Below are 22596 nucleotides of genomic sequence, written 5' to 3' on the forward strand. Positions count from 1 at the left end.
TGCCTTTGTGTACAATTCAACAAGTAGTAGAACAAGCATATAAGTCAAAGTTTATCTGTTCCTTTTAGAAATAGAAGCGATATCTGGGCCCCTCGATGATTTTGTGTTGACCCATGTACCGGGCCCGGTCAGAACTAAACCGATTTGTTCAGTGAAGTTCTTGGTCTAACAAATCGGAAATCGAGAAACAACTGCCAGACAATAAGCAAGACATAGTTCCATGTGTTTGTCCGGCTGATATCATGAGAACAGAGGATTATATGATCACTTGTCTTAAAATGGCGCTTCATAGTTCAGCGGAGTTTTCGAGAGCTACGATTGCTGGTTGGTTCCTGAAGTTATATAGGCAAATACAGTTATTAGACTTATCCAAGTGGGAGTCTGTTGGATAAGGTGTCTAAGTCCATAACTTATTTGGTATATACTTGACCCGACCCGGCATGGTCCATTTGGGTTGCATTTCATCCGAACTATTTATGGATAATTTTATGAGAGTTATACACATATGTTTATTAATATATCATAAGTTATAATATATTAATATGAAGTTATGTTATTTAATTAGTTTTAGTCTTAAATTAATTATGAATTAATTTAGAGATTAAAAGGAAGACTAATTAGATTATGGGCTATTGGTTTTATATGGTGTGGGCTAAGACTCATTTGTTAATGGGCTAGGCTTGGATGGAAGTCCATGGATGATCCATGGAGCTTTTAACCCATGGATCCTTGGAAAGGAAAAGACATGGGTTATTAGGGTTTCACCCTAACCATGCACACTATATAAGCATGCTTATGATGCATGAAATGGCAACTAGTGAACTAGTGGTATATGCTTGTGTGTGGCCGAAAATATAAGTGTGTGTACTCTCTCAAAGTTTTCCAAGCGTTTGTGGTGATTTGTGATTCCATTTGAGGCATTCACACTATTGGTGCTTGGCCCTCAAACTCCAAAGAATCAATCTCATCAAAAAGGTATGTAATCTCTTCTAACTCTTTTATGTTTAAAAGTACCCCATGCCATGTTAGATAGGTTATGAACCTTGGAAAATTATTATTTTGCATATATTTAGACAAACATAGATCCAAGGTTTATTAGGGTTGCATGAACACTTAGGAAGTGTTAGATTGCTCAAAACCCAACAAAAATGTCATGGACTACCCCTATAGTTTTACATCCAACTGTTATGGGCTAAACCCATGGTTGTTCCTTACAATGTTGAGGGCCAAATCCCAGTTATACATACAAGTTCCATAGGCTACCACACCATAGTCTTTCATGTAATTATTTGCTCAAGCTCTGATTAATTAAGTCGTTAGCCAATAGTTTCTAAATGGCTTCTAAGGGATCAAAGGGTTCATAAAAATCCAAACTTTATGGACATGCATGTCCTTCCCCAAACTAGGTGAAAACATGATAAAAGGGACCTAAAGTTCATAAATGATTACCAAAACTACTATAAATCCTAGATCCATGAGATATAATGACCAAGGGACTTAGGCAAGCGATAATGTTGCAAACTTTATCACTTCCATCTATCCGAAACTCAAATATGGACCAAAACATACCAAATAACCTAGATCTAAAAGGAAGACCTCACTATGAAAAGAACTTGAGAACTCACAAATGGTCTAGAATAAGGACAAAAGAATGGGGATGGATTGATTATTGGATCTATGCACCAAACTTCTTCCCTCTTCCTTCAAAATCACCAAATCTTGCATAAGGAGCTCTGAAAGCTTCAAGGAGGCTAGGGTCTCGCCTTGGGAGGTTGGAGGATGAAGAGAATGCTCTAAACATTAAAGTACGACTATAAATACAAAATAAAACCCAAAAGATTATGGACTTGAGCTGCAACAACCACAACATCATGATATCCCTTTGGTGATGTCATGAGACTCACCCGAAATGCATGCTTCATGAAATTCATGCCATGTCACACCCCACTAAAACGGAAACATGGGGTGTGACAGTAAAAAGGGTCTATAGCAAAAGTTAAAAGACAACACAAACCATTGTATTTAAAATATTACAGTTTACAATGCGTTTGAACAACTTTAAAAGAATTACAATACATTTGAAAAATAACACATTTGTAATCCTTCTACAAGTGTTGTGTCTCTATGTGCCAATTACTAGACGAGTTCCTGAAAAGTATGTAAAATGAGCGGTTGTGACAACCTGATATTTCGAGACAATGTAATGTAAAACCAATCAAATTTAGGTCAAAATATAACTTTCCTAAAATCTTATTTGGGTTAAATAAAGTAGTAGGAATCGTATCAAGGTTTTCGTACATATAAAGAACCCTAAAATCCGAGTTATAACGAAGAAGTTATGACTAACCGAAGATTCTCGGCAAAACCGACAACATCGATTAAACGAAAAACGCGAAGTTTCAATACAATAGTTTTTAGCCTTAAGTATCTAAATGAAAGTTATAGATAACCTCAAACCATAAACGTACATCATAAGAACGTCCAAATCTGACTTCGTATGAGGAAGTTGTGATTTATCTAAGTTACAGATATAATAGTAGACAACTAAAAACTCGAAATAGAGATCGAGAGACTTTTAGCCGACACAATCTAAATGAGAATCGAAGGGCTCAACAATACTAGCGCAACGGTTAAAAGTCTGACGAAAACGGACGTCGGATAAAGAAGTTATGAATTTTTGAAGAAATTCCTTAATCACGTCATTTTAATAAATAAATAATAAAAATAATTTCATAATTTGCCGATGGAATCTAAACGAAAGTTGTAGATCGTAGTCTCACCTTCGCGTGGATATAAAGAACGTCGAAAACAGAGTTCGTATGAAGGAGATATGAATTTTAGAAGTTTATTTAAAATAAATATAAATTTAAATAAAAACTCCCGGTATTATCCGAAGGGGAGTCAGCGGATAGGACCGGAGTACGCCCTGCGTACCCTCGTACGCCCCGCGTACTCAGATCAAAGGCCTCGGATCGTCCACGTCGCCCTATGCGAAGCTTCCGACCCACCCGTCCGACCCGCCGCCCCATCCGATCCGTCCCATCCGAAGTGCGTAAGCGATGACGTCCCAGTACGCGCTGCGTACCCTCGTACGCCCAGCGTACCGAGGCGGTTCAGCACCCCTATAAAAGGGATGCGAGGGTTTCCGAAAAACTTGCCCATTTCTTCTCTTTTCTCTTACGTTTTACCTCGTTTTCCGTGCCCGTTCAAACCCGAAGCCCTGGTCATTTTGCTCAAGTCCCGAAGGTCGATTTTACTTCCGAGATTCCCGAGAATCCCGAGAAAAATCCGTTTCCCGGGACGAAACTCTGCCCGGTTTTTCATCTCGCTTTCTTCAATCATTCATGTGAGTTCATACCCCTTAACTAATGTTTTATAATACTTTTAAATGTTTTATGGGGAAGGGGGGGGGGGAATACAAGTAGAATCATGCTAGGATTATATCAATCACATGCGATTAATAAGTAGAATTACGCTAGTTATTACATCAATCACATGTGATTAATATACAGCATTCAAAAGATTTGGCTACTCATTAGCCATTTTTACCAAATAGTTTCCTTCAAATGATTTTTATAAACATTTTATATGTTTTAAACTACTTATTACACTGTACATCTTACTGGGTACATTACCTTTCAAACTTATTTACAACTGTGTTTCAATCAAATGTTTCCTTATACACAAAACTGTTTTATCGTACTTATGCCTTTAAATTGTTTTATAGATCGACATCAAGTCGATCTTTTCTTAAAATAATATTTATGTTTCAAAGGTCTTACAAAATTTATTTATGCTTTTATATTATAAATTGCATGCCTCTATATGTATAGTTATATAAGAAATGTTTAAAAGACTTAGGAAGGCTATCCACCCTATTTCCTTTTCGCGCCTTGAGATGTGGTCTGGTGGGATATTGGGTATTTGTCCGAAAGTCGTTTAAATATTAGTTATATATCATGTGTACATATATAGTCATAAAAGGTCTTTCCAATTCATCCCATGCCCTTAGTTAGTAAGGGTATACATCCATGACCATACGTACCAGTTAGACTGCTAGTAAACTACCATATGGGTAGTTTAGGAAGATACTAGAACCGTTACTAGAACGCGATATCATACAATGAGTGAGTTCATTCATGAGTCAATACTTTCTAGAACATTACATATACAACTATACTAGGACGAGAACATATACAGCTATACTAGAACGAGAAACATGACCCTTACATTAATACGTTAACAATTGTGATCCACTGTATCGGAGCATGCCTTAAATGTCATGGCCCGAGTTGTAGCCAGAATTCTCTTGGAGGGAGAGCGTTGAGTTTGCGTATAGATCTATACTGGATTGAAAATCCTACACCTTGCTGCTAGCTACAGCCGGACCTGCAGGTCTGCGGGTGCCAAACGTCATTCCGTTATTACGACCGTTCTTTATGTCGTTGTTATCAGTCGATAGTATGGTGCAATTATCACATTATACCTTAATATAAATTCGGTTTAAGGTAGTTAGCACAGCAGTAGTTCCTATAATACAAAACTACAGTACTACAATGATTTACCCATTACATTTTTAGTGATAACCTCACTTAAACTTTAATGTACAAACTATATTTTGTTAGAAGATAGTTACACTTGGGAAATTACACACTTTTACATCAAACGAGCATACAAAACAGTTAAGCCTTGGTAGAAGGCTACTTTAATAGAAAATATAGGTTTTTCTGAGAGATTCAAACTTTTTCAAACACTTACAATTCATATACACTTTCAAATTCTTACAATACATAGACTTACAAATTATTACATACAAATTAAGACACTAAATACTTATGATCTCACCAGCTTCAAAGCTGATACTCGCTTTCAAAATTACTTGTATCCTCAGGTCATCATAGACAGGTACCGATGCAAGGAGAAAGGAAGATGGAGCTTGTTCAAGACTTATCTTTCATTTTGATTTATGCTTTAGTGTTTATCAAAATTTGACATAATACAATTGTATAATAATTAATTTATTAATGCAATGGATGATGTTGTTGCATGTTTACTACTTTACATTGTTGTTGATATTATACATGACGTCCTCCGCCCCAGAACGTTTCCGCCGTTCTTGGTTTTGGGGTGTGACAGCGGTCAACAACCGAAATAGTTTGTGAGTTCATGGGTTGACAAAAATAGTAGTATATGAGTCATACTGAAAGTTTTAATAAATGTTTCCATAAAAAGAAATTTGTTGCTGAAACTAGAAACAAGTTTATAAATAGTAGTTTGTTGCTAAAATGAGTAAACATGTTTATTGCTATAATAAGTTGTAACATCCAAAAATTCATAGCAAAAAATTTCATTTTAAAATAGGTAATTATAAAAACCAGTAGTCTAAAAAATCAATATCAATCCATATCAAAACCAGTTTGTTAATTAACCAAAATATGTCATAGAAAATATTATCAGAGTACAACTCCCAAAGATCTCATATGCGAAGAATCATAGTGTGATGCGATGCGATCATGTCGGCTTCTTTACTTTTGAAGAAGTACCTGAAACCAAAACTGAAAACCGTAAGCACGAAGCTTAGTGAGTTCCCACATCATACCACATACCATGCACTAAATATACTGCCAAGCATATTTGGGTGTTGTCCTACCCTTTTGGTCTCTTTCAACTGGTAAGCGTCTAGCATATCTGGATACCCTTCGGTCTTTTCAACTAGTAACCGCCTAGCATATATGGGTGTTAGCCTACCCCTTTGATCTCTTTCAACCAGTAACTTCCTAGTATATCTGGGTGCTGGCCTACCCCTTCAGTTTCTTTCAACCAGGTACATGGACTATTTCACCCCTACTGCTACCACATAATATCCTAGCATATAAACACATAAATCACATACTACCCAACATATCTAGGTGCTGGCCTATCCCTTCGGTCCTTTCGACCGTCTACGAGGACTATTCCACCCCTACCACGACCAAATAATAACATAACATAACATCACATAAATCTCAACAGATAGTGGCATACCAGAAAATTATCACAAAGACAATCATATCTACTTTAAAAAACTACCAGTGGGTCGACATTGGTGCCTTCGACCCACTCATACATGAAGGGAACTCTTCTCACACTACTGAAACTCCCTACCGGAAATCCTTAGCCGCTGCCCTGACAACTCCCCGAGCTATCTACACCAAAATATCAATTTGGAATTGGGTGGCAAACAATGATTCATAATCCATACATGGGGGTAAAATGACCATTTTACCCCTGGCCCGACAAGATTCATAACTAAGGCCCAAGACCAACAAGATATAAAATAATGAAATCCATGAAAGCCTACTAATGGCCCTATTTTACAAATTGGGCCAAACCCTTACATGGTCCTTTCCATAAAGCCCAATCACTTATTCCCAACCCAAACATACATCCTTAGCTGGTCCAACAATAATCCATGCACTTACAAGTCCATAAGAAAGCCTGAACTCAAAATGGCCCACAAGGCCTAATAAGGCCTAAATCTATCATGGACCTAACCTAAGAAGGCCCAATATCTAAAAAGGCCTGAAATATTGAATGGTAAATAATAGTCAACTCTAGGTTCAAGGTCCAAAGCCCAAAAAGTCAAAAATTCAAGAAGGTCCAATCTGGTCGAGTACGCCCCGCGTACTCAGCTGGTACGCCCAACATACACTCCTTGGGGCCAGTACGCGCAACATACCAGTTGGGTACGCCCAGCGTACTCGTCTAAATCCCAACTATCTCCAAAAGCAATTAATCACTTAAGTCATTGCCCCAAACTCTCAGATATGATTCTCATGGGTGACTTAATACGTAAAGTTGGCTACTTTACTTACATATATGACTCAGTGGGACCCAAGAGCTCAAAGAGATTAATGAAAGGTCATAACAATTGCATGAATCCAAATAAATCATAAATATTACATTTTTACGCCTTTGGGACTCCTAAAACGTCCGGATTCACAATATCAGCTTCTGAAACAACTATAGCTCACAAGAACCACCCAAAAGATGCTAAAATGGTATGAACACACCCCAAAAGAGGATCTATGAAATGAGAAGACAATATCAAAGCTTTTTAACTCTAATGGATTGGAAAAGATGAGAACTTTCTAGATCTACAAGCTCCCTCCAGGAAATAAGTCATCAAATTTCTTCTTCACTTAGACAAATCACCATAAACACCCTTCTCCAAGCTCCAAAAGCTCACTCAAGGCAATATAGGGTGATGCTAAAAGGGGTGGAGGTTGACTTGATATGACCCAAGGAAGGATATAATGTTGCTTATAAACGTTATACATTGATAAATTAAGGTTTCGTGTTGAAGGGAGTATGCCTCGCGTACCACTTTGTATGCCCAACGTACTCATGGAATACCCGTGATCTTCTCACCCTGTACCCCCCGCGTACAAGACAGGTACGCCCCGCATACCAGATGTCTCTCAAAACCCTAGACTTTCTTCCGGCCATATTTCCTTTGTTCTAAGTACGTTTCCGACGAACTTTATATCCACAAAAAGGTGATGAGAAGCCCTACACTTCTAACAACTCACCCTTGTCTAAAAACTTTCCGAACAAAAACCCATAATCCAAAAAAGACCGAGATATCAGTTAACAGTCTTACCCTTGGCTTTCGAAGATACAATCGAATACATGGATCACTTAAACCATGGCAACTTCATCACAAATGGGCTAAATCCTTCCTTTCCCAAAGCCCTAAACCCTATGGCAACTGATGATTGGGCCGCAGCCCCGAGTAACGAAGCACTTTCAAAACCAGATGTTACAACTCCTCCTGCCCCCCACTTAAATTAGATTTTGTCCTCGAAATCTCTCCTTACTGACACCCAGATTCCAACAAATGATCTAAAGAATGCAAAAGATGATTCTACGCGTGAAACAATCTTCTCAAGATAACCGGAACCCCAAACAGAAACTTCTATCCCGAAAATAAACCCAAACCTTCAACCCTTGCAAGGCACTTCTACCTTGTGGAGACCTGAAACCTACCATATCATGCGTTCCTGGAGACTTGCCTGTGCTAAAACCACTTCCTGGAAAACTCTCAATGAGTTACAGATCAATCATAACACTTCCAACAATGATCTAGCAGATCTGCCGAAACCATCCTTGGAATAGTTCCCGAATCCGACGAAGAACGAATCTTCAACTCTCGAATAGAAACTAACCCCACCTAACTGGACTTTGAAACCGCAGTCTCAATGGTCTTACCCCTGTCAGACCCCTCACACAAAACTGTCATCAAGCCATCCTCATAGAGTCTCGCACCACACAAAATACTTCCTATCTCTAATCATATTGTCCACTCGACAGAGACAAAGTCACTGACCATATAATGCTAAGAACACTTAACTCGAGAGGAGGCTCCGACAATCCTTCGAGTAAAAGATTTATCCTTGCAATGGTTAGACTCAAACGAGAGCTGGACAACAGGGTCAAATCAATTAATCTGAGATTATTTAATCCCGCTGTGCGCGGCCTGGCATTACTCAAACACCTAGATACTCCTCATTACAATGGAACCCAAATCGCTACTACTACCCGGAACACTAAAATTGCATGAAATAGCATGTTATTGCCTTTTGGCTGCTTTCCTCAGTCCACCGAGACCTCCCTGCCTTACTGATAATCTATCTATCCAAGCACCATACAGATGTTAACATGCGCTTGACTCACTCCCAACTGAACTTACATCATGATTGAAACCCCAACATGGGTCCCCGAAGCATGCTATCAATCACCAAGAAGACATGATTCACATGCCGGGAAGTTTTACCAAACTCCCAACTTACACAATCCTCAATCTGGACAACCACTTGGGCCACCCTCCTCCACAAAGGTGATGCGAAACTCACCCTAGTTTCACACTTGCTTCTATTCCTGAATACTTGAGAGATTCTCCTCCACTTCGATTCGACGAAGTCTTCACAACACATGAGAATTGAAATATTCACAATCCTTCTTACCCTCTACTAATCAAATTGTTGACAATCTGTGCTTGGCAATGCAAATGTTCCATCACTAGCCCAAACCCCAAAAGACCTCATAACCTTTAAAGACCAGATGAAAACTTCTCAAATCTCAACGAAACTGATAACCCCAGATGCCTTTAAATGATACCACACTCAAATCTTGAATTCCAAATAACCGACGCTTCGACCTAAAACTTCGACAATAGACCACTTCCCTTGACATCACCAAAAGCCAACCCAAGCACAAGGACTGAACTCACTAAACCCCAACAATGCTAGATAACCAACCCATTGAAAGCTGACCGTAGACCTTCCCCCTAATATCCGTGAACCCATCCTCGATCATAACCCAAGATGATGTTGAATGTTACAAACCTACAAAAAGGAAAGAGACCTTTCACTAACCATTAATAATTCATGGCATGCAATTGGCATATCACATCTCTTGAAAATGTAACCCAAGCACAAGTAGAGAAACAAACCCAAAGATACACTTACCCAAACCGGTGCAAGATTCCCAATAACAAAATACAAATAAAACTAAAAAGAAAGCAAGAGATACATACCCGTAAAATCGGCCGTTGGAGTCCTGGCCTCTCTTGTCTGACATTGTAGAGCCTAACTCCTTTCCACTGGGGCTCGTGCCTTACCCTCCCGACCATTAGAGCTTCCCAAATAGCCAGAGCAGGTGCACTCACTGCTCCTCCCCTCTTCTTCGGAGAGACGGACCTCTTATGGACTACTTGGTTGCAAAGAAAATATAACGGGCTTATCCCAGAGGACAATACCTATTGACATGATCAACATTGCCACACTTGTAGCAACCCATACCCCAGGATCGATAAACTCTATTGCACTATTCCCGGCACGTGTTGCACTGACTCTGGCCCTGCTGGTCCTTTAATCAATGGTCTGAAGCCTTGGGTGTCTTCCCCGGACCCTCCACTAAATGCACCTGGTATGCCCCTCTCTTCTCAAGGTGCTCCAATGTAACGCCTGTGTTTCTGGGCTTGTCATTAATGTAGATATAATAGTCTAGGTTAACCTTTTTAACCTGTTTTGAAATAATAGGAGTGTATTATTTGAGTATTATGTGTTTTGTGCTTAATTGCTTAATTATATGATTTGATTAATTAAGAATCAAAATAAGCGTCAAAATTTAAGTTTAAAATAAACTCGATATCTTTACATAAAGTTGTAATGGCCGAAATGAGGTTTCCGAATATATATAGAACGCCCAAATTTGACTTCGTATGAGGAAGTTATAATTTTCTGAAGTTTCGACTTAGCGGTATGCAGCCCGAATACTCGATTTGAGATCGAGCGGTTTTTAGCCGAAACAATCTAAACGAGAATCGAAGATCTCGTTAGGGGTAGCGAAGCGATAAAAAGATAGGCGAGAGTGGATGTCGGATAAAGAAGTTACGATTTTATAACGAAGTGTTCCTGTCCCGGCCTACTAAAAATAAATAATAAAGATAAAGTCAAAGTTAGCCGACGGAGTCTAAACGAAAGTTGTAGAGCGTAGTCTCACCTACGCATGGATTAAAAGAACGTCAAAAATGGAGTTCGTATGAAGAAGATATAAATATTCAAAGTTTATTAAATAATTAAAATTTAAATTTAATTATTAAACCCGGTATTATCCGAAGGGGAGTCACCAGACTCATCCGAAGTACGCCCAGTGTACTGGCGTACGCCCAGCGTACAGCGAAGCATGACACGCCTCGCACTCGAGTTCTTCGGATGACACATGCAGTGGCGATTTCGGAGGCGTACGCCCCACGTACGGTTGTACGCCCAGCGTACTGCGAGGCCTCAGCCTCCTATAAATACGATGCGAGTGTTCCGGGCGTATTTTCTCATTTCTCCTCCTTTTTGTGCCGAAGCTCTGCGTATAAACCCCCGAAGCCATCCCGACACCCCAGATCTCATATCCAAGTCAAGAAGGAAGCTTTACGCTCCCGAAGATCCCTAGAAGTCCGATTCCTGAGCCGAAGCTCTGCCCGCGAGGAGCCCGGTTTTTGTGAATATCTTCTGGATCTACTGAAGAATACTACTTCTGCATGTCATAGTGATGTCCGATCATCTTCTGATCAGGTGAGTGTGTAGTTACTTTCTTCTAACGCATAATTATGAAGTATTTTATACGAAATACGTGTTATGTGTATAATTTTGTTGTTATGTGTGTGGATGTATATTCACTCTCTTCTATCTTATAGATCTGATTTATTTTCTATGAAATACATGTTATGTGGGTATGCCTCATCTGTTATGTGGAATATGTATTGAATGAAAATGTTATACAGGTTTTAAACTATGTATAAAAATATATATTTTTATCTACTAATTTGGTGGGTAGAACATGGGTAGATAGTTGATGTGTGATAAACAGATGAGAGGCCTCGATGTTGTTGTTGTTGATCTAGTTATTCAGCGGAGTATGGATAACAACCACGGACTCTTTCTAGACAGTCCAGTGGAACGCTAGCAGGTTCATAACATGTAGGTGTTGTGAACGATGTCTTCACCGGTGTACTCTATCCCCCTCATGGTTGCCTTTAGGATATCTATTGTTGAGGAAACCCGTTAGCAGTAATGTCTGTCTCGATGAAAATCCTAGATTAGGTCCCTTGAGATAGATGTTGTTTTAGGGACATAAAGTGAGGATAACGGGAATAGGTAATCGGGATAGTGAATGGTTGGTGAAATTAAATATAATTTATTTATTGTGTGTTGAAAACCCTATATGCTCACCAGGCTCCCAAGCCTGACCCACTAAGTTTTATTTGTATTATAGGAAGTGGCGCAAGGGCATAAGATGGATGAATCATCGAGTTGTTTTGTTTACAAGTCTGTATATGTATATATTTGTTGAATGACTTGTAATGTTATCGTTTATGCTTTATGGTCTGTATCGGAACATGACATCCCGAGTTTTGATTATATAATGAAAATGCATCTCTTGATGAAATGCTTTGATAAATATTATTTTATCATATGTTGTTTTGGGAACAAATTCTGCAACTCTTTTAAATCAAAACGATTTACTCTGAAATTATTTTAAAAAGCATAAATGAAACTGGTCTTTTCTGGCCGAGATTTTGGGGATGTCACAGTTGGTATCAGAGCATTAGTTTAAGCAAACTAGGAATTTGTAGGATTTCTAGACTTAAACTTAGGATGCTAAGTGGAGATTGTGAGATGTGTGTCTGATAAACTTTAGACACGAGCACTAGTTTATTTTAGGAAAGTTGCCTAAAATGCTTTTATGTGCTAAATGTTATATGTTGCCATACATGATATTATTTGTTCGGATCTACGGTTTGTTGCCAACCGGATCTGAAGGTTTATGTGTTTAGGATTCTAAGCGTATGTATACGATAGTAGAACTAGCATGTAATCGTTTGGAGTACTAAGGATGAATTGAAATCTTATCGTGAAAGAGGATCTAATTTCACCTTATTCGGTGTGTAGATCAAAAATGGTGAGAACAAGGAGTGGTGTTGGAAACGCGAATGAAAACATGAATCAACCGCCAGTGATTGAGCAAATACCTGTTGTAGCAGCAGCACCAGAACCAATAACGATAGCTAGGGTGCAAGCCATGATTCGGGCTATGTTAGCCGAACAAAGGGATGAAATGCGATAGATGTTGCATGATAATAGGGATGAACCTATCATACCTATTGAGGAACCCGAATTGATTCCCGAGCAATCGGAGGAAGGGAATAATAGTCGCATGGTGAGTCAAGTTGGGAGTCAAGGAGAACGAAGGAACCATCCGGAAAGGAGAAACAAGGATGGGCGTATGTACAAGAACTTCTTGGGCGCCAAGCCGCCAAGTCTTTCTGGAAGCCCAAAGCCTATTGAGATTATGGATTGGATCTCCGAAATGGAGATGGTATTTGAAAGTTGCGACCGTAGCAACAAATAGAAGACTGTCTTTGCAGTTAGACAACTGAAGACTGGAGTCTTGAGTTGGTGGAAGTTGTTGGCAGATACTATGCCACAAGGAGAAGCCCTGAAAATGTCATGGGAGGAGTTCTTGGAACAGTTAAGGGTACAGTATTGTTCTGAGATAGATCTGATTGATCTGAACAATGAGTTCCAAAACTTTAAGAAGGGGAGGATGAGCATAGATGACTATGCTACTGCATTCACTGAGAAAATGAAGTTATTTCCGTACCTAGTGCCAACGGAACTCTCCAAGATTGAGAGGTTTGCTAATGGACTGCCTGCCGACTTTGGTCCGACAATCAAGATGGCAACTACTCTGAAAACAGCTGTTCGTGCAGCTAAGAATGTGGAGGCCCAGCAGAAGGAAAAGGTTCTGGAAAGAATAGATGTTGGTGAAAAGAGGAAGTTCGATGGAACTTTAGGGTCCAACAAGAAAAACAAGTTCTCGAAGTCTAGTTCGAGAGGAGGAGGAGGGGAAGTGAAATGGTGCGACAAATGTAAGAAGAAGCATCATGGAAAATGTGAGGTAGTGGCCACGTGCTACAAGTATGGAAAGCCAGGGCACTATGCCAATGAATGTACCCTCACTAAGAAAGTTTGTTATGGTTGTGGTGAGGAGGGACACATGTCGAGGGACTGCCCGAAGAAGAAGGAGGCAGTTGGACCCAACATTCCGCCAAAGCCGAAGGCGAGAGCATTCCAGATGACACTGGAAGCTGCTAAAGATGAAGCTAATGTCACTTCAGGTACCTTTCTCGTTAACAAATTGCCTGCCCAAATTTTATTTTATTCTGGAGCCAACTACTCCTTTATATCGCATGAATTTGGTAGAAAGCTAGCTTTGCCTATTGATAGACTAGATAATGCATTATTACTCGAAGTTGCTAGTGGCAAGTTTGTACCTGTTAGTCATCGTATGAAAAACATCTTAATTGACTTGAATGGGAATAAGTTCCACGAGGAATTATTGCCTATAGAACTTAATGGTTTCGAGATCGTGCTTGGAATGGATTGGCTTAGCGCCAATGATGCCGAAATTTTATGCAAGAAGAAGATAGTGAAAGTGAACCCGCCTGGGAAGGAATCGTTTATGGTGTATGGAGATAAACGCAGAGTAAATTCTGGAATCATTTCCCTAATGAAAGCCATAAAGTTTTTGACCAAGAGGTGTACATCATATTTAGCATTCGTGATCGATGCTAAAAAGGAGAAAAAGGTGATGCAGAGCATTCCTGTCGTATGTGATTATCCGGAAGTATTTCCTGAAGATCTTCCCGGATTACCGCCTGATAGGCATGTGGAGTTTAGAATAGACTTGTTGCCATGGACGGCGCGAATAGCAAAAGCACCTTATCAATTAGCACCGACGGATATGCAGGAGTTGATGATGCAACTTCAGGAGTTATTGGACAAGGGTTTCATTAGACCTAGTTCATCGCCCTGGGGAGCTCTGGTGTTATTCGTAAAGAAGAAAGATGAAATTATGAGGATGTGCATTGATTACCGAGAGCTGAATAAAGCAACAATAAAGAATAGATACCCGTTGCCGAGGATTGATGACCTGTTTGATCAATTGCAAGGTTCGAGCTATTTCTCGAAGATCGACCAAAGGTTAGGATATCATCAACTGAAAGTAAGAGAACAGGTTATAGAGAAGACTGCATTTAGAACACGATATGGACACTACGAGTTTTTGGTTATGTCGCTTGGACTAACCAATGCTCCAGTAGCATTCATCGATTTAATGAACAAGGTTTGTAATCCGTTCCTAGATAAATCTGTGATAGTGTTGATAGATGACATTCTGATTTATTCGATAAGCCAAGAGGAACATGGCAGACACTTGCGAGAAGTGTTAGAAGTTTTGAAGAAGGAGAAGCTGTATGGTTGATCCAGCAAAGATTGAAGCTGTAATGAAGTGGGAACAACCAAAAAGCCCCACGAAAATCCGAATCTTTTTAGGATTAGCCGGATATTACCGAAGGTTTATTCAAGGCTTTTCTTCGATCGCTAGTCCATTAACAGCTTTGACCCACAAAGGAGCTGCTTATGCTTGGAGTGATAAGCATAAAGAAGCATTCGGGAATCTAAAGAAGAAGCTATGCGAGGCACCGATACTTTCTTTACCCGATGGAGTTGAAGACTTCGCTGTTTATAACGATGCGTCTGGGGTTGGATTGGGTTGTGTTTTGACCCAACGAGAAAAGGTGATCGCATATGCGTCTCGACAATTGAAAGAGCATGAAAAGAACTACCCGACTCATGATTTGGAGTTGACAGCGGTAGTTTTCACTCTGAAAATATGGAGGCATTACCTCTATGGCACGAAATGCAAACTTTTCACTGATCATAAGAGTCTCCAATATCTCTTTAATTAGAAAGAATTGAATATGAGGCAACGACGTTGGCTAGAGTTACTTAAGGACTACGACTGTGAGATACTTTACCACCCTGGTAAAGCTAATGTTGTTGCTGATGCTCTCAGTAGGAAAGTCAATCTTGAAAGGAAGAGGCCAAGAGCGTTGAGAATTGAAGTTGTCTCGACCATTGTGAAAAGTATAAAGAAAGCTCAAGAGGAAGCTTCTGAGAAGAATGACCGAAAGGAGGAACGTTTGGGCAAAACGTTGGTGTTCGGTATAAACAGTCATTGACTGAAGGTATTCCAAGATCGGATTTGGATACCTTAGACAAGAGGAATCAGAGATCTTCTGATGGAAGAATCTCACAAAACCATGTACTCGATTCATCCCGGTAGCACTAAAATGTATAGGGATCTGAAACCCTACTACTGGTGGCCGACGATGAAGCTTGATGTTGCAAAGTATGTGGCTGAGTGTGTGACTTGTGCGAGAGTAAAGACACAACATCAGAAACCGTACGGGAGTTTAGAACCATTGCTTGTGCCTATGGGTAAGTGGGAAGACATTGCTATGGATTTTGTCACTAAACTGCCCAGAACAAAGAATGGTCAAGACATGATTTGGGTGGTCGTTGATCGATTCACTAAGAGTGCACATTTCATAGCAGCCAGGGAGAAATGGTCTATGGATAAGCTTGCAAATTCTTACGTGAAGGAAATGTGAGGCTTCACGGTGTTTCGTTAACGATTGTATCGGATCATGATAGTCGTTTCACATCGAGGTTTTGGAAAAATCTACAAGAGGAATTGGGTACCAAGTTGTGTTTAAGTACAGCTTACCATCCAAAGACTGATGGTCAGAGCGAACGGATGATACAAACGCTTGAAGATATGATAAGAGCATGTACCTTGGAATTCCTAGGTAATTGGGATGAACATTTACCTTTGGGACAATTTTCCTACAATAATAGTTTCCACTCGAGCATTAAGATGGCACCTTATCAAGCTTTGTATGGACAGAAGTGTTGTACGCCGTCTTGTTGGCTTGAGGTTGGGGAAAAGCAGTTTATAGGACCGCAGATAGTCCATCAAACTGCTGAAAAGTTGAAAATAATTAGGGAAAGAATGTTAGCAGCTCAGGATCGTCAAAAGAGCTATGCTGACAACAAGCGAAGACCGATGACTTTTAAAGTTGGAGATTCGGTTTTGCTTAAAGTCTTGCCGTGGAAGGGACTTATAAGATTTGGTAAAAGGGGAAAATTAAGTACAAGGTTTATTGGACCGTTTAAAATTCTTCATAGAATTGGGAACCAAGCTTACAAGCTCGAATTACCCGAAGAACTGAATGGAATTCATAACACTTTCCATGTGTGTTATTTGCGGAAGTTCACGGGAGAAGTTCCCGACATGATTCCACTTTCGGAGTTGAGAATCGATGAGAACAAAAGGTTGACTGAAGAACCAGAGGCAATCGTTGACCGAAAGACTAAGAAGTTGCGATGCAAGATGGTCGAGTTAATGCTTGTCCGATGGAAACACACGAATGGGCCGAATCTCCCCTGGGAGACGGAGAGTGACATGATGGGTCGCTATCCGCATTTGTTTGTTGATGTGTGATTATGGGGACGGAATCATTCTAAGGTGGAGAGAATTGTAACGCCTGTGCTTCTAGGCTTGTCATTAATGTTGATATTATAGTCTAGGTTAACCTTTGTAACCCGTTTTGAAATAATAGGAGTGTATTATTTGAGTATTATGTGTTTTGTGCTTAGTTGCTTAATTATGTGATTTGATTAATTAAGAATCAAAATAAGCGTCAAAATTTAAGTGTAAAATAAACTCGATATCTTTACATAAAGTTGTAATGGCCGAAACGAGGTTTCCAAATATATATTGAACGCCCAAATCTGACTTCGTATGAGGAAGTTATGATTTTCTAAAGTTTCGACTTAGCGGTATGCAACCCGAATACTCGATTTGAGATCGAGCGGTTTTTAGCCAAAACAATCTAAACGAGAATCGAAGATCTCGTTAGGGGTAGCGAAGCAATAAAAAGATAGGCGACAATGGATGTCGGATAAAGAAGTAATGATTTTATAACGAAGTTTTCCTGTCCCGGCCTACTAAAACTAAATAATAAAGATAAATCAAAATTAGCCGACAAAGTCTAAACGAAAGTTGTAGAGCGTAGTCTCACCTACGTGTGGATATAAAGAACGTCAAAAACGGAGTTCGTATGAAGAAGATATGAATATTCAAAGTTTATTAAATAATTAAAATTTAAATTTAATTATTAAACCTAGTATTATCTGAAGGGGAGTCACTAGACTCATCCGAAGTACGCCCTGTGTACTGGCGTACGCCCAGCGTACAGCGAAGCATGACACGCCTCGCACGCAATGACGATTTCGGAGGCGTACGCCCCGCGTACAGCTGTACGCCCAACGTACTGCGAGGCCTCAGCCTCCTATAAATAGGATGCGAGGGTTCCAGGCTTATTTGCTCATTTCTCCTCCTTTTTGTGCCGAAGCTCTGGGTATAAACACCCGAAGCCATCCCTGAAGGGTTTTGAGCATTCTAACACTTCCTAAGTGTACATGCAACCCTAATAACCTTGGATCTATGTTTGTCTAATTTGTCATGCAAAGTTGAATTCCAAGGTTATATCCTATCTAGCATACATGGGGAACAATTTTATCATAAAGTATAGATAGAATAACTTACCTTGTTGTTGCTTGTGTTCCTTGAAACCTTGTGAGCCTAGCACCTCAAGTGGTGATGCCTCAAATGCTTCACACAACACCAAATGCTCTTGGAAGAACTTATGAGAGAATACACACTTCACAAAATCGGCCAAGCCCTCTATTACTTAGTGTGTAACCAATTTGGGAGGAGATCATATTCCTTATATAGTGTTGACACATCTAGGGTTAAACCCTAATGTGTCATGACTCTTCATTTCCATGACCCATGGGTTTGTAACTCCCATGGAGCATCCATGGAGCATCCTATGGGTGGAACCCAACTTGATGATCCATGGAGCCTTTTAGCCCACTATACAAGATATGGATGATTTACTTAATCAACCCATATATTTAATTAGTTATCTTTTGATCACTTAATTAATTCTAAATTAATTCTTGATCAAACTAATCAAATAATATTATTATTAATATATTAGAACTTATAATATATTAATAATCTCCAAGCGTTATTTCTCTCATTTAGTTTATCCAATTGCATGGTGCCATGCAACCCAAATGGACCATGCCGGGTCGGGTCAAGTACATACCAGAAATAGTTATGGACTTAGACACCTTATCCAACAGTCTCCCACTTGGATAAGTCTAGTAACTATTACTGCAAGTATGACTTCAGGAACCGATCGGCAATCGTAGCTCTTTACAAGGTTTCTCGAAACTTGAGAAGATGAAGGTACGCCATTTAAGATAAGTGATCATATAATCCTCTGTTCTAGATATCAGTCGGACAAATACATGGAACAATGTCTTACTTATTGTCCAACATTTGTTTCCCGATTTCCGATTTGTTTGACAAAGAACTTTATTGAACACATCAATCTAGTTCTGACCGGGCCCGGTACATAGGTCAAAACAAAATCATCGAGGGGCCCAGATATCAGCTTCTAATCCAAGAAGGAACAGATAAACTTCGACTCATATGTTTGTTCTACTACTCATTGAATTACACATAAGAGCACGATTTTATAACATCGAGTTACCAATGCGTTTTTCGTACAATCAATGCATAACCAACTCGTAAGTAACAAATCATATCTCTAGGTTTAAAGACTTATATGATATTACCGTCTCACGATCACTCGAGATAGAATTCCATGAAATGATTCCAGTGAGCGTGGGTTGAGTCCAATGCTCAGAGACTTATGAGCACTCATGATTGTTGTAGCCTTGTCCCAGACCTCTACAACCAAACATGACAGTCTTGATTCATACCTACTTCCGACATATGACCGACTGTGGAGGTTTGAATAATATGTTATACCAAACAAAATTATTCTGGAAGTCAAAACATGCAAAATGAAACACAACAATAATTGAATCCAATATGGTATCAACCCTTTGAACATAAATAAAACACCTTTTATTTATCACCATATGATTACACATTATTCATTGTATACTGTTTCAGCTATCAACTTTATTCTTGAATTTAAAACAATAGTTGTCCCATACTCCAAGCATGTACACTATGTTTTCTAAACACTAGTCATGCCATACACCAAGTATGCATACTATGTTTGTCTATGATCTTTACTTTGTGAACTAGATCAATTGAACATAACTTCAATGATTCTCTTTTCACACTCCCAAATCCTTACTGCAAATGCAAGAATTCCAAATTCATGTCATTTACTGAAATCTGTTAGATTCTAAACTTATATGCATTGATCCTCTTGTAACGATTATGCACAAATTCACAAAGCCTTGGCAACAATCATTACAGAGCATTCCAAAGGAGATCAACTCCTTGGAAATATCCTTCTTGCATTAAGTTTCCTTAATCTTACACAGATTGAAAATTCTAACTTTGAAACATTTCCAGATTCCATTTTGACTATCACTTCTGAAAAAGAGTTGCCTCCTTACAGATTATGTCAATATGGTCCTTCCATAATTATCACTATACTTCCAATTGTCCTTGAGCAACCAATCTTTGGTAAACCTTAGATTGTCCTCGACAATTGTTTAATCCTTTTAGTCATACCCAGTTCTAAACCTTTTCCCTTCTTAATGCCCCAGGCATTTGAAATTTTTTTTAGAAAGGATGAATATAGCACATGTAATCGATCCTATATCCGAAGCATATGGGACACGATTCATGATGTCTCACATAAAGACTAAACCAGTCTTTTGCTATAACATTTCCATTTCAATTTGCCAAGTTCTCATAATTCAGATTATGAAAAGGGATGCCGTAATCATAATCGAATTTAAGAACGCAAATAATGGACCCATATACAGAATTTCCTTATGTTGAGCCATTTCAACATGAAATTCATATATATCCTTGACTAAATGATTAAAACCTCACGATCTAAGCTTATAGATTTGAGATGAAGTATAATTTCCTCTCCCTTAATTATAGCAAAACACCTTTTTCCCAATTGAAACCTTTTGTTTTCTATAATTAACATTGCTAGCTTGCAATACTTATCGTAATTATCATGCTCCCACTAACATGATGATTATTAGCATAACACTTATGCTCCCACTAGCTTTGACATATACTCAGAAAGCTCGACCACTAGAAATCAATACTTTATTGCCTTTCTTACCAAAGTTCAGATTTCTGATACTAGATTGTTTTGATAAGACTTTATCAAAAACATACACCTTCCCTTAGATAGCTCATGGGTGTGTCAAAACAATTTTTAAGAACTATGAAAAGGGATGCCGTAATCATAGTCTTGATCGTTTTGACTTTTGCCATTTCTCACAAGTCCAAGTTAGTGTGCCGGTAAACCACACACGCTCCACTAACGACTTTGAGAATGCAAATATCCCAATTGCTATCTAGCTAAAATCTACTTAGTGGAAGTGTTTCCTCACCATCATTTTCATGAATCGGAGAGAAACCTTATGACACTTAGATTTAATGGTGTATGAGTTCCTACCCATATGAATTTGTCAAATCCATAATCACAAGACACGGATAATGACAAATCCAAAACCATATGGATTGAACTCAATCTAAATTTCTTGCCACCTGGCAGCTCAAGGGCCTACCATTGCTTCCAAGTTGTTGTGCAACACATTGAGAACTCTAAGAACTCATATGTAAAGCCAACTTTAACTGGGATGGGCACAGAATATGTCAGCACGATAGGTTATAACCCTTAAGTCGTGTGCTAGTGAAGAACTTTAGGTTTTATTCTTGATTAGTTCTTGAGACTTTCAAGACCTTTAAGACTCCCACTGTCCTCTTGACCTATAAGACTTCCTTGTCAAACATCCAAGAGATAGTGCGGATTCTAATCAAGACAAACACTTCACACAATTGGCCTTAGTTGGTCTTTGTTTTATCCAAAACATCACAACTTACCAATTTCAAATGTACAAGAGTAGAAAACTTTTACTCTTACATTTGTCAAGTGTTTTAAACCTTCTTAAAGACATGTCACTCAAGTTACAATCTTGGAGTATGACTCTAAGACTTGTATTGGAACGAAGTATGACTCATCTTCTTGATTTAACCATTTCAACAATTCAAGATCCCTTCTTCTTAGTCATAAGAATGCACTAAGACTTCCTTAGAGAACTAATTTTGATATGGTTTCTTAATCATTAAGATGATCACAAAGCTGATACTAAAGTACTCTCCCATCTTTTCAGATTTGAGAAACTTTTATCCTTCTGCCTAATTTGATTCTTCTTATTCGCTCTGCCTTACATTGGAACCTTTTCCAATGTCTCAGAGTTACACTTACGCTTGTAAGTATAATCATATTTACTAAGCTTTAGTAAACTATGACGAATAGCCTTATATCTTTTGTGGTGGACTTAATCAGTGCACATGACTATGTACTCGATCCCTTAGTCCATTACTTGACTCACACATCCATGTGAATAAGTAATTAGTCTTAATTTTCCAATACTTGAAAGTTCTCATTCATCATGCTATAGAATTTGCATGATTCCAAGTCCCGGTCCAATTGAGACTTTGGATGATGAGAATCTTTCCTTATTTGGTAAATTTAGACATTACCACAAATGAAAGAATCAATTTCATATTTCCACTTTTGCTATTAATGGAATCATATAAGCAACAATTTTTCCTCAAATGCCATTGTAAGGATATTTTAAAATAAATAAAATCAAAAACTTTCTTTTATTTTAAAACTATGCGGAAAAACTTATCCTTACAACCCATATGAAAAACTTGTTGTTATCCATTCCTTAGCAATATCTTATAACTCCTAAGAATTAGCTCAAGAATCCGATCTTCAAACTGCGCGATAGAAATCCATCTACGCGATCAGATTCAGCATATTCTTTCTTTAAGTTCCTTTACTTTTTCTTTGATTCTTAAAACATTACCATGTGACCCAGTCACATCATGCATCAAGAGTCTCAGAATAAAAACTTAACAGAGTTAGAGTAGTGGACTTTACCTGAAGTAGAGTCAAACTTATTGACTTTAACATCCTTAGGTAGATTTGGCAGCTTCGCAACTAATAACCCTTACTTTGGCAAATTAAACATATGGACCCTTTGATAATGGTAC

This window comes from Lactuca sativa, chromosome 9 (assembly GCF_002870075.4).
Source record: "Lactuca sativa cultivar Salinas chromosome 9, Lsat_Salinas_v11, whole genome shotgun sequence".
Taxonomy (NCBI): domain Eukaryota; kingdom Viridiplantae; phylum Streptophyta; class Magnoliopsida; order Asterales; family Asteraceae; genus Lactuca; species Lactuca sativa.